Raw genomic sequence first — 13286 nt, 5'->3', positions numbered from 1 at the left:
CTGATCTGCTTAGATTGTTATGTGCAAGTGAACACGTGAAATTTGCCCTCTATTTTCCAATTGCATATTACATGCTTAAAATTATATGAATCCATGATAACCAGTACTCAACTCACATGGGTACTAGCTGAAAGAAATATCTGGTCTTGCCTTAAATGATTCAGTTCTTCTAGAAAATGTGCACAGATCTAATTAGAACGCAGACCAGTTTATAGGGAAGAATTACGAATGAAACGACTTGTGAAGAATTTATGGAATAAATATAACAGATAGAATAAAGAATCAATATCTAATCTGAACTTGTGTTTTATTGTGTCGTTAGAACATAAATCATAGATTCAGTAAACTCATGGTACAAAAATTGTGGTGCAGAAAAAAGAATGTCATGGGATGGAGGGTGAGTCTTAAAGTATTAGTGGAGGCACGAAATCTGAATGAATGAAATTTGTTGTGCAGCTCAGATCTCTTGTATGTGGAGTGTGAGTGTTTTTTTACATATTATTTCAGTTTCTTAAGAGATATTGTTCTGTTTTTAGTGTGAGGATTGTTGTCAAGAATTTTTTGGTATGAAAGTGTTACTATTTATTTATTCCAACATATACTTATTTTCTGGTGAATAATGCTATTGTTTTCATGGGAATATTGCTCTCTTGTTTTCTGCAGTAGAGGCTTTGAATTGTCAATTTGTATCTTTCTCCTGAAAGCTTGTATGTAGGGAAAGGTAATGAATGGCAGCAGAGGATTTTTTACATCCTCAGATACCTCTTAGCTAGAGTCCTTCAACGTTAAAAAATTTGTGCATCTCATTGATAAGTATGGTTTTTGATCAATTGGATTATGGGCTAGTAGTAGTATTAAGAATATTTTTCATCACAGGAATGGTGGGGTTTTCAATTGGATTAAGGGAGCTAATTATCAATATAATTAGTCTTTGATGGGACAAAGTTCTTCCTATAATTCCTCATTCCGGTCAAAATAATCAAAGCCTATGGAGTCTTTTGCGGTCAATGCCACCAAAAATTACCATTAAGTTTTTGTAAAGCTATGGATGGTCAGATGCTCTGCGAATCTACAGGTTTGCTTCGGTGGTTTGTGTTTCTATAGATCTCTATTTCATTGTCTATCCTCAATTCCTTTGTGGGTTCTTTTGCAGAGTCACTTTTCATTGTCAATATCTTGTGTCATATGCTCAGAATTGAAATTGGTGTAGTTGCTGGCTTCCCGTCTCCATCCCATTGGGGATTTTGCTCCGAAGAAGACTTTGCCAATGCAGAAAGATTTCATTCTTTCTGCATGAAATCTTTCCATTGGGTAAGTGAATGATTTGCCGCAAACACTTCATTCTTCCGCATATGTGTTTGATGACTAACAGATTATTTAATCAATACCAGAGTTGATCTTTTACTGTAGCATTTCTTGGCACTTGCCCACTATTTTCCTATGGTTTCTCATGCATAATCAAACACTTAAAAAATTCAATTTTCTGCATATGGACTTGGTTATCTACATACCCTTCACTGTATATGGATTTTCTGTTGCAAACAGTTTCAACTGAGAATGTGTGCTAAATTCAGCAATTTTGTGAATGCAGCTGTTCGGGCTAGTGCTGTGACCACATTGGCAAAGTTTGGCGCCATGGTTGATTCATTGAAGGTATTATTTACCTCTCCTTCTGCTCATAACATGTATTGGTGGGACTGTTACTGATGTATGTTTGAAATATTGTGGTCATCTCCAACATATTATATATGAACCTATATTGTGGTCACTCACATTTGAACCTTATTTTTATATATTCAGTCCTTTCCCTGCATCTCATCCATGGCATTGTATTGGCCACTTGAATAAACATGTTTAAAACTGGACTAATCATGTAGGCTAGCTTACTTTCATGAGGCACTAGAACCCAAAGTAGTTTACCACGACATAAAAATTGAGTAACATTTCAGTTGACATGCTGTGGAATCCAAAGGTTTCAAATTTTGGCCTTGCCAAGCTCCTCGGCTCAGAGAGTAGCTACATTACAACCTTTGTCATAGGAATATCAGTTTGCTTCAAATATAGTAGAATTTCATCTTCCATGTTGCTTTTAACTAAAAAGCCAAGAATGTTTATGTAAACTTAGTTGAGTGACTTAAGAATATGGTTGCAAACAGGAATCCGGAAGGAGTATTGGATCCAAAGCTACTTGAGAAGCCTACTTCAAGGGCATTGAAGCGGTCTCTTCTTGTGGCTTTACGTTCTGTAGACCCTAATGCACAGAAGCGGCAAAAAATGGGACAAGTTATACATATTCTTGAAGCTGAAGACACCCCCACCCCATTCAAAGAAGTATGCATTCAACTCTGCTCAAAATTCATTTCAAATTCAGTGTTATACTATTAGTAAAACGAAATTGAAACTTAAAAGGCTAATGAGGTGATAGAAATGATTATGAAAGCAGCAATTTTGTTTATGTTTTGAGTTTTCAGAACTTCATTTGTGAATCTTATGATAAACTGTGTGCCTTAAGATCCTTAGTCACCTACAGCTTGCATTGCATTGTAGTTTCAGGTCAGAACTTTGAGTGTCTTGCTTGTGAAGGTGTGTGGTTCTATGATGAGGGTTCCTTTATCTACATGACTAATTGACCTTCATTTTCATTACTTTCCTACATTTTGACAGATTTTGGTATTGCTAACGAGAAATGTCATTGTATGCTTCCTTTTTTCTTATACTAAGATTATTCTTTCGGTACATTTTGGATCACCTATCGATTATTCTTTATTTTTTGTTGGTTGTATTGCAGATATGTTGACGAGTTTTCTTTCTCATATATGGGGCTTCTCTACCAGGACCACATCTGGCGTATACTGGGAGGAAGGTCCAGAACATGGGAGATGTTGATCCGGACCATTTGTGGGTTGAGCATCGGAGGAGATATGGAAGATATGTAAGGTATAGAAACTGGACATTATCTACTTATGATAGCTTGGAAGACTTCATTTGGCGAGATGGTGATCATGTTTAAGAGTACCCTAAAAGTGTAAGTCTGGGACACGCAGCATATGTAACGGTGTTGTTTTTTATCCATGATTCGAAAAACTGAATTGATTTTGAGGGAACCTCTGCACGTTCATTCTTGAGGGATCTTGATCCGAAATGATGCTCAAACACCACATTATATATCTCTTGATCAAAACAGTTTCTACTATCTCTTAGCCTCAAAAAAGAGCAATCTAAGGTACAAGCCAAACATAAGAGGTTTGCTTGCAAGACTTGGGAAGACTCAAATCTTGATAGCATCTGATCTCCTTTTTCTTGCAATCACCTTCCTCCATTTCCTTCATTTTCTTCCATTGCATTCTCTTTTTACTCTGCCGTTTGCTCCATTCATCTTCCTTTCATTTCCTTTCACTTGATCTTCCATTGCAATCTCATTTTGCTCTTCTGTTTGCAATCTCCTTCCTTCATTTCTTCCATTAAAAACCAGTAAACATGGTTCCTTTTTCTTTAGTGGCCGTAAATCCCCTCTTTCTGAGGAAGCCTGGCTGTCCCATTGGGGGCTAAAACTTCAAGCTAGGCTTTAAGCATTTGTTGTGGAAAATTGCTTGGGATATATTGCCTTCTAGGGCAAACATTAGTAGATTTGTTTTTTCTGATGTAGCTAATGCTTGGGTGTGCCCTTTTTGTAAGGGTCCTCTTGAGACCCTTTGTCATATTTTTTTGGAGTGTAGATTGGCGAGTATTCTTTGGAGAAATTCCTCATGGCCGTTTATCACAGCTGGTTCTCTACTAAGCCCATTGCAGAATGGATTTTAGCTATTGTTTTTCCTGTGGAAAAACTTGCTATTCATGTTCCTGATGTTAATAAATTTCAGTTGTTTGCAGCCCTTACCTTGGACTGTATTTGGAGGTCAAGAAACATTTAGGTGCACTATGGAAGAAGAATTTGCCTTACCAATTACCATCACTGTGGTTTCCCCCCAGTTGGAAGTCTCAAGGGCAACTTTGATGTTGCTGTCCGTGGTTCCTTCTCTGTTGCTGCTGGTGTCCTCAGTGATGATTTTGGGAATATTATCATGGCAGTGACACACAAGCTGCCCTCTTTGGATGCTCTTGCTGGAGAAGCTTTTGCTGCACTCCTCACAACCCCCATGGCTACCTCTCTCAACTGTGATAATTTTATTATTGAGGGAGATGCACTCTTGGTTGTTCTAGCTATAAACAATCCCTCTCTTTTTTCTTCTTGATCATTTGCTAATTGTATTTCGGATATTAGTCTTGTTCTATCCTCCTTTCTTAGCAAGAATGCTTCGAAAGTATTTAGATGTGCCAATCATCGTACACATGTTTTAGCTAAATGGGTCGCTTTTTATTTTTGGAAGTATTCCCATAAGTTCTCACATTCTTGCTTCCATTCGAGCCAAAAGTGGTAAAGACCATTCTCTTAACCACCTTCCTTCATTCAATTAGAATATAAATATATATTAAATTCACTTTTTTTTTCTATTAATTTAAGTTTGAGACATGTGCTTAAGCAACTGTGTGAAAATTTCAAGTTCTTATAATCAAATTACAGCACAGCCAGCATCTTTACAGAAACTTATGCCCACTTTTTGTGGTTTCAGTGAAGAAAAAAAAAATTGTAAGATTTTCTTAAAAGATTATGGAAAATACAAGGAATTACGTGCAAACCGTCATTTAGGTCGAATGGATTCTCTTAAAAGATAATGAAATTATTGGAGGTGATACCTTTGCTTCTTAATTCCTCTCAAATAAGATATTCTAATACATTTTTAGACGAAAATTTTGACAGAATTTTTTTTCAAATTGGGTTGTTAGAGCTTCTTCAACTCAATCTATAATAATAACACGTGTCTTTTGAGCATATGAGAAATACTTGATTTTTTAATAACATGTGAGATATACATGTTATTTTATTAAAATTTCTTCTAAATTTTTTTTACTACTAAAAAAATATGTAATTTTCACATGCTCAAAGAATACATATTATTATTATTATGTAATAAAAAATTCATCAGAACCAATTTAGAAGAAAACACTGTACCGAAAATTCTGTCCATATGTTTACCAGCCCTCCTTAATATATAATATCCAACTCAAGCCGCCCTATATTATTGCAAGATAGAGCTTGTTTCTTCCTTCAAGAGAAAATAAAATCCTTGGGAGGGAAGATCTAGTTTTGCTCTAGATCTTCCCTCCTTCCCCTTCTTCAGCAGCAGTGCGTGGTGTATTCTCTGTGGCCTCCTCCGATTTTTGTTTCGGTAGGGGTTTTTTAGATCTGTGTTAACTGTTTATAGTTCTAGATCTAGATCCTGATCTGCCTTGGTGCGTCTTCTTGGGGATGTCTATGATGTCGTGTTTCTCCGTTGCTGCTCGGGAAGTTTTTGTTTTTTGTTTTCAATAAGGACTTGTTGTCCATGTGAGTTTGTCGCCTGACCTTGGGTTGTGGGGTGTAGGTACGGTGTAGGGGTTTTGCTCCTATTACCAGGTTAGTGGTGGGCCTTTCCTATGTTTAGTTGGTATCTGCATGATGCAGATCTGTTCTTGTAATGGAATATTTTGCATTTGACATAGGTTAATTAGCAGATTGGTGAAGTTGCAGTCAGGTTGGCTGTGTTGTATAAGCTTGTGTTGCATTAGCTTTGTTGTATAAGAGTATTTCTAATGGAAGAACTAAATGCTACTTTTATCTAAAATGGCTCTTCAAATGTTTAAAAAATTCCCCACTTTGGATTAGCCAAAAGAAAATGTAAAATAGATATTTGATTGGAAGATTTAAAAAAAAGCTAAATGTAGCAACACTTTTAAGGGAGCCATTTTATTTTTTATTGTTTCTCTTACCTGTTTTCTCTTTTTTCCAAAACTTTTCCTACTTTTTCTCTGCATGTTCTCTTTTTCCCAAAACTTTTCCCATTTTTCCTCACATGTTCTTTTTTTCTCAAAACGTTTCTCACTTTTAATAATATTTAAATGATATAGATAAAAAAAAATAGCTAATCGGATGTAGAGGCATTTAAAATTTCATTAGCTAAACTAGATAAAAGTGAGTTTTGATGAGCCATTTTACATTAAAATTTGGCTCCTCCATTGTGAATGCTCTAAATATGCATGAGATGAAAATTTCATTCACTTTCATCATTTTGTCAAGGAGATAGAGCCAAAGATAAAAGAGCTACTTGCCAAACTAGAATATCTAGCAAGACAAAAGGATGTTCTAGGACTAAGAGAAGGCGTTGGAGGAGAATCATCAAAAAGATTAATCACGACTTCTTTGGTCGAAGAATCTGGTATTTTTGGTAGGGATGATGATAAGAAAAAAATAATAAACTTATTGCTCTTAGATGATGTAAATTGCAATGAAAATTCGTGTGTGATTCCCATAGTCGGCATGGGGGGAATTGGCAAGACCACCCTTGCTCAGCTTGTATACAAGGACAAGATGGTTAAGGAACATTTTGACCTTCAAGCATGGGTTTGTGTTTCAGATGAATTTGGCGTGTTAAAGCTTACGAAAACAATTTTAGAGGAAGTATGTTCGTCAACTAATACTAGTAGTAAGAATCTAAATCAGCTTCAACTTGCACTAAATGAGAAATTGATGGAGAAAAAATTTCTACTAGTTCTAGATGATGTTTGGAATGAGAATTATGTTGAATGGGAGATGTTAAGCAAGCCATTTAAGTTTAGGGCACCTGGAAGTATGGTCATTGTAACTACACAAAATGATGATGTTGCATCAATCATGCGTACTATTCCAACTCATTATCTAAAGATGTTACTGGAAGAAGATTGTTGGTCACTATTTGCAAAATATGCATTCCTCGATGGGATCTTTGATGCACGTCCAGAGCTAGAAGTAATTGGTAGACAAATTGTGAAAAAGTATGAAGGTCTACCTTTAGTAGCCAAGGCTATTGGGGCTCTCTTGCGATCTAAACTAGATGTAGGTGAATGGGAGAATATATTGAAGAGCGAACTATGGGATTCGCCAATTGACAAGACAAACATTCTTCCAGCTTTAATATTAAGTTACAAATATCTTCCCCCACAATTAAAGCAATGTTTTGCTTACTTTTCAATATTTCCCAAGGATTATGTTTTAGAAAAAGATCAAGTAGTCCTATTATGGATGGCAGAAGGTTTCTTAGAAGAAACTAGAAACAAAGGAAAGGAAGAGGTTGGTGAAGACTACTTCCTTGCTTGGCATCAAGATCATTGTTGGAACAATCAAGTGGCAACAAATCAGGTTTTATAATGCATGATCTTGTCAACGACTTGGCAAAATTTGTGTCTAGACAATTTACCTTTAGACTGGAGGTGGACAATTCCCAAGAAATTTTGAACAAGACTCACCATTTGTCGTATTTAAGAGAACCATATAACAACTTTAAGAAGTTTGAGGCTCTTTACGAGTCTAGTCATTGCGCACATTCTTGCCATTGGAGTTGTCGCCACGGGATTATTCATTCTTCTACTTAGCTAAAAGAGTACCACTTGATTTATTGCCAAATTTAAGATGCTTACGTGTGCTCTCTCTATCTTGCTATCGTAATATGACTGAGTTGCCCGAATCAATTGGCAAACTTAAGTATTTACGTTATTTGAACCTTGCCTCCACTAAAATTAGAAGGTTGCTTGATTCTCTATGTAAGTTGTGCAATTTGCAAACATTGAATTTATCAGGTTGTGAAGATCTTTCAGTATTACCAAGAGATATGTGAAAACTCATTAATTTACGTCATGTTGATATTACTGGAACTGTCATAAAGGAGATGCCAATGCAGTTGAGTAGACTAAAATGTTTACAAACATTAACTAAATTTATCATCAGCAAACATAACGGGGCTTGCATTGAAGAGTTGGGAAAACTTTCAAATCTCCGAGGAAGGCTTTCTAATTTAGAGCTCCAAAATGTTGTATCTCATTCGGATACTTTGAAAGCATGCTTGAAAGAAAGGAAGTACCGTGAGGAGTTGGTGTTGGAGTGGAATGCATTAGATACTAATATTTCAGAATGTCAAAGATCTGTACTTGACAATCTTCGACCTCATCATAACTTGAAAAGTCTTACTATCAACAACTATGGCGCTGAAACTCTTCCAGATTGGGTCGGGCATCATTCATTCTTTAATATAGTGTCCCTTCGCCTAAAAAATTGTAGACATTGTTGTATCTTGCCACCACTTGGGCAACTATCCTCTTTGCGGGACCTCTTTGTTGTTGGGTTTGAAGTAGTTAAAGTGGATCGTGAGTTTTATGGGGGCGATTCTTCATCAGCTAAGCCATTTGGAGCCTTGAAAGTTCTAAGGTTTGAGCCAATGTTGAAGTGGGAGGAATGGACTTCTTTTGGTGCTGAAAATGAAGGTGGACCGTTTCCTCAACTTGAACAGCTTTATATTAGTTTATGCCCCAAGCTAACAGGCCCATCCATCTTCCATCTTTAGCCAAACTTGAAATTCTTGAATGTCCGCAGTTGGCTGCCTCACTCCCAAGGGCTCCTTCTTTGCACGAATTGTATTTAAAAAATTGTAATGACGTTCAGTTAAAAGAGTTGCCAACCGGACTGCAGAAGCTCAAAATTGATGGATTTGGCGCACTAGAGTCTCTTCCCCAAGGACTGGTGGACTCCAACGGCTGCCTTCAAGAGTTAACAATCACAAAGTGTATGAAGTTTGAGCTTCCAACACACTTAGACTTTTCATCCCTTGAAACGTTGAATTTGGTCAATTGTGATTCCCTCAAGTCATTTCCATTAGATTTATTCCCAAAGCTTTACAAAATCAACATCTCTGGGTGTACGAATCTGGAATCATATACAGCTTCAGAACAACATGGACGTGATTTAGTGACCTTGCGTATTTACATCAGCAATTGCCCGAATTTTGTATCTTTTCCAAAAGGAGGAATTCGTGCCCCCAACCTTACATCCTTTTTTGTCAAAAATTGTGGAAGTCTGAGGTCATTGCCAGAGAAGATGCATATACTTCGTTCTCTTGAAATTTTTTGTATAACCGAATGTCCAGAAGTTGAATTGTTACCTGAAGGGGGCTTTGCTTCCAATTTGGTGGCTGTTACCGTTGAGTACTGTGAGAAACTCTTTGCTAGTCGGATGGAATGGGGTTTGCAAAAACTTTCGTCTATTAGACGTTTGTATATCGGTAGCAAATCTGAAGATGTGGTGTCTTTTCCAGAGCCAGGGTTGATGCCTTCTTGTTTGACTTATCTTTCCTTCTCTGGATTTCCAAATATGAAATCTTTGGACAAGAAAGGGCTTCAGCACCTCACCTTTCTTCAACAATTGACCGTCCGTGACTGCCCTAAGCTCAAGTACATGCCCAAAGAGGTGTTGCCTGCCCCCCTTTCTATAATTGAGATCCAAAGATGTCCTTTGTTGAGGAAATTGTGGCAAAGCAAGAAAGGAAAAGAACGACGAAAGATTCCCGACGTCGATCACGTAATTATTGGTTGGGAAGTTTATATTGGATGAGCCAAAAGCCTCGCAAGAATCCCATTTTCAGTTATAATACCTGCACAACGATTAGGTAATTGCTTTTCTCAATCAGCTAATTAGTAATATGATCCTCTTGCTTCTCGTAATAAATTTCGCTTCTTTTTATTACTGTCGAATTGTTTGTGTATTTGTTTAATTAATTGTATGGGAAACTTTTAATCAGCAGAATCTGGAAGTTCAAAGAGCTGGGTGACAATTACAAGAAGCAAGAGGCAAGCAAATATAATCTATGATCCTGTGAGGCGTGAATGCCTGAAGGTTCATTTTTTTACGAATTGCGTCTCTTTTATATTTGCTGAACTCAAACCCAGAAATTTATTTTATTTATTAAAAAATGGTAACATCTGTGTTGATCTGATTTAGTTATCCTAGGCATATGTTATATCTGATCTGCTTAGATTGTTATGTGCAAGTGAACAAGTGAAATTTGCCCTCTATTTTCCAATGGCATATGACATGCTTAAAACTATATGATTCCATGATAACCAGTACTCACATGGGTATGTACTAGCTGAAAGAAATATCTGGTCTTGCCTTAAATGATCCAGTTCTTCTAGAAAATGTGCACAGATCTACATAGAACGCAGACCAGTTTATAGGGAAGAATTACGAATGAAACGACTGGTTAAGAATTTATGGAATAAATATAAGAGATAGAATAAAGAATCAATAGCTAATCGGAACTTATGTTTTAATGTGTCCTTAAAACATAAATCATATAATCAGTAAACTCATGTTACAAAAATTGTGGTGCAGAAAAAAAAATGTCATGGGATGGAGGGCCAGTCTTAAAGTATTAGTGGAGTCACTAATCTGTGGTGTTACGAAATCTGGATGAATGAAATGTGTGGAGACTAGCTGGAAAGAGAGCCAAATTTGTTGTGCAGCTCAGATCTGTTTTGTGTGGAGTGTTGAGTGTTTTTTTACATATTTCAGTTTCCTAAGAGATGTTGTTCTGTTTTTAGTGTGAGGATTGTTGTCAAGAATTTGTTGGTACTGAAAGTGTTACTATTTATTTATTGATTCCAACATATTATTATTTTCTGATGAATAGGTACTGAAAATTTTGCTCTCTTTTTTGGAGATATAGTGGTGCCTTGTTGGACTTATGGTGCGTACAAAACTGAGATCACGGGAATATTGCTCTCTTTTTTGCTGCAGTAGAGGCTTTGAATTGTCAATTTGTATCTTTCTCCTGAAGCCTGGTACTAGAGGAATGGGACAGACTTATAGAGCATACCCGGGCTCTAGTTCTCTGGAGTCTGTGGCAGCTTGTGAGAGCGACTTTGGTGAAGACATCTTGATAGATCGGCCGGCGGGGAGTACGTCAGTATACGATCGCGTGCAGTAACTGGGAGTCCTATTACACCAATGCCCAACTTCAATTCACCAAACTCATACGAAGCCATGAACTGGCATATAAAACCTCCCTGGAAGAAACTCTTCAGATCCACGTGGGAAAAGGTAATGAATGGCAGGAGAGGATTTTTTATATCCTCCAGCATTTTATTTTGTTTTTTGTTTTTTGTTTTTTTTTTTTTTGTCTTTGACTTTTTTTGTTTCTCTTGAGTGGACATAAACTACATACCAACATGTTAGTTTTAATCCACTTTATCTTCCATCCCTTCCAAAATGAGATGAAAAGATTCTGTTTAAATGGTACTTTTTTATGCCATTATTCAGTTAAATAGATTTATTTTATTGGTGGTGACTTGCTTCAGGAGGAATGAAAATATCTAATTTTGTAAAGCCCCATTGATCCTAGTAGTTTCTCTGATATAATGCTTTCTTTTTTTTAGGTGGTGTCATTCCTATGGGTTTAATAGAATTTGAGTTGATCATGAGCTTGAAGATACCAGTTTGTTTGATTATATTTTAGTTCAAAGACAATGCAGAAAGCTACAAACTTTTTTATCTTAAAAATGAAGAACAGGTTGAGCTCTTTTTTTCTCCCCAGCTGTTGTGCTGCTTTACTGTTACTGTCAAGCACTCTGCTGACAGTTTTCTTTCAATATTTTATTTACAATTATGTATCTGAATATTTCTAAGGAAAGTACATACTTTCCTTTCAATTGAGTTAAAAAATTGACATACTTGTATGGGTAATATATGGCTGTGTTTGGTTATATTAGGAAAATGATAAAACAGTTTGCATATAATTTCTTTTTTTTTTTCTTTTTATTGAAAAAATAACAAGAAGAAATCATGTTATTAGTGGTTTTTTGGAGAGTTCATCTACAATGATTGCTTTCATAATGGTTTTGTATGACGGTATCATTTGTGTTATAAGTAGTGGAAACTAACTCCTATTTAACAGGTGCCCAAAGATGTTGGATATCTTCATCTACAACTCAAATACCAAAAAATGGTTAAAAGTGCATTCCCGGCACTAGTGGGGCAACTAGCCTTGCTCAAAGCTTTTCTCGTCAGAGGAAGAGTGTTGTTAGGGGTATTATAACTTACTTTTACAACTTGTTATGAAAGTATAATTCTACCATTAAGAAATTATTCACTTGACACAATTACTTTATAAACTAGTAAAATTTCGTTACTTCTTATGTTTAAAAATTGAATTGACAGTCTAAGTGACATTTATCACGTCAACCATTAAAATATGTACTGTCATGTGGAAGTCCAATTTTTGCAATTTTCTCGATTTCTTGAAGTTTGGTGGCTGGCGATTGCAAGAAACAGAGGCAGGCAAATAGAATCCATAATTCTGTGAGGCATGAATACCAGAACGTTAGCTAATTAATCCAACTCCTTAATATTTGGTTCAGCTTTTCTCGAATTGGGTCTTTTTTATATTCTTTGCTAAATTCAAGTTCATAAATTTTATTTTATTCTATCTTTTCGACAAAGTGAAAGGAGGCTCATGAACTTTACTTTTTTTCCATCTCTGTGCTCAACTAGATCGTGTATGTTCAGTAAGAGCTGTGGAGGAGGGCAGAGAGTGGCCATGCTCAAACCATATGCACATGCATGATGGAGTGAGAAGGTATGGTACATGATGAGTGCATCTATGTAATTTGGTTCTCAATTGGCACATGCATGATAGTATAAGGCCTTGGTTTAACTGCCATTTCAAAATCCTTATTCAAACTTATGTTAAGACTGATTTTATGAAACCATGTTGCAGGCCAAAGCAATACAGGACCCTGAAATCCAGAACATCCTCCAAGACCCTGTGATCAGACAGGTATGCTGTTTTTCAAATTTCTTTTCCCATAAGAGTGAAATTGGATTTTTTTTATACTGTTTTCTGCGGTATATGGATATACGTTAAGAAGTGTATGTTACAGAGTTTCGGATTGGGAATTATATGTGTTATTTTTCTCACCAACTGAAGCAAAAACAGAATACTCAATGAATGTTGTACCAGTGCACCAATACAACCCCAGAGCAATTACTAGAACAAGTCATGACTATATTATTGAAAGCAGAACTTCATGTTACCAATCGTACTTGAGAATCCCTTTATAATTATTTCTGCTTCCTCCTGCCAGGTCACTTTTATCGTGTATGCTTCAGAAGCAGAGGAATTCTCTCAAGCATTAACAAAGCCTCTCAGATCTCTCCCTTATCATTGATACACCTGGACAGATCTTTGTGGCATTTGAGAAACCAGAAGAAGTCCCAGCTTGTCTTGTTGTATTGTGTGACAGGTCAAGAGTTATTTAAGCCTCCTTTATCAACAAGGGTAACAATTGTGGGAATACAATGTTTCTTTTTTGAAAGTTTACCTACAAAGAATACTGTCATAATGGCT

General features: G+C 36.4%; 1 long non-coding RNA gene and 1 pseudogene across 1 annotated transcript; both read left to right on the top strand.

Annotated features, from left to right (window-relative positions):
• The first annotated feature begins 1016 nt into the window (after positions 1-1016).
• Positions 1017-1647, top strand: LOC132176146 (uncharacterized). Its single transcript, XR_015911389.1, has 3 exons — positions 1017-1075; positions 1154-1311; positions 1592-1647. It is a non-coding gene; the product is annotated as an uncharacterized LOC132176146 (long non-coding RNA).
• A 4732-nt stretch (positions 1648-6379) lies between these two features.
• LOC132173209 (putative disease resistance protein At3g14460) lies at positions 6380-9493 on the top strand (annotated as a pseudogene).
• Positions 9494-13286: the final 3793 nt, after the last annotated feature.

This window comes from Corylus avellana, chromosome 2 (assembly GCF_965113065.1).
Source record: "Corylus avellana chromosome 2, dhCorAvel1.hap1.2, whole genome shotgun sequence".
In the NCBI taxonomy this organism is placed as follows: domain Eukaryota; kingdom Viridiplantae; phylum Streptophyta; class Magnoliopsida; order Fagales; family Betulaceae; genus Corylus; species Corylus avellana.
The sequence above is the reverse complement of the archived record's forward strand: the minus strand, read 5'-3'. Positions and strand labels throughout refer to the sequence as shown.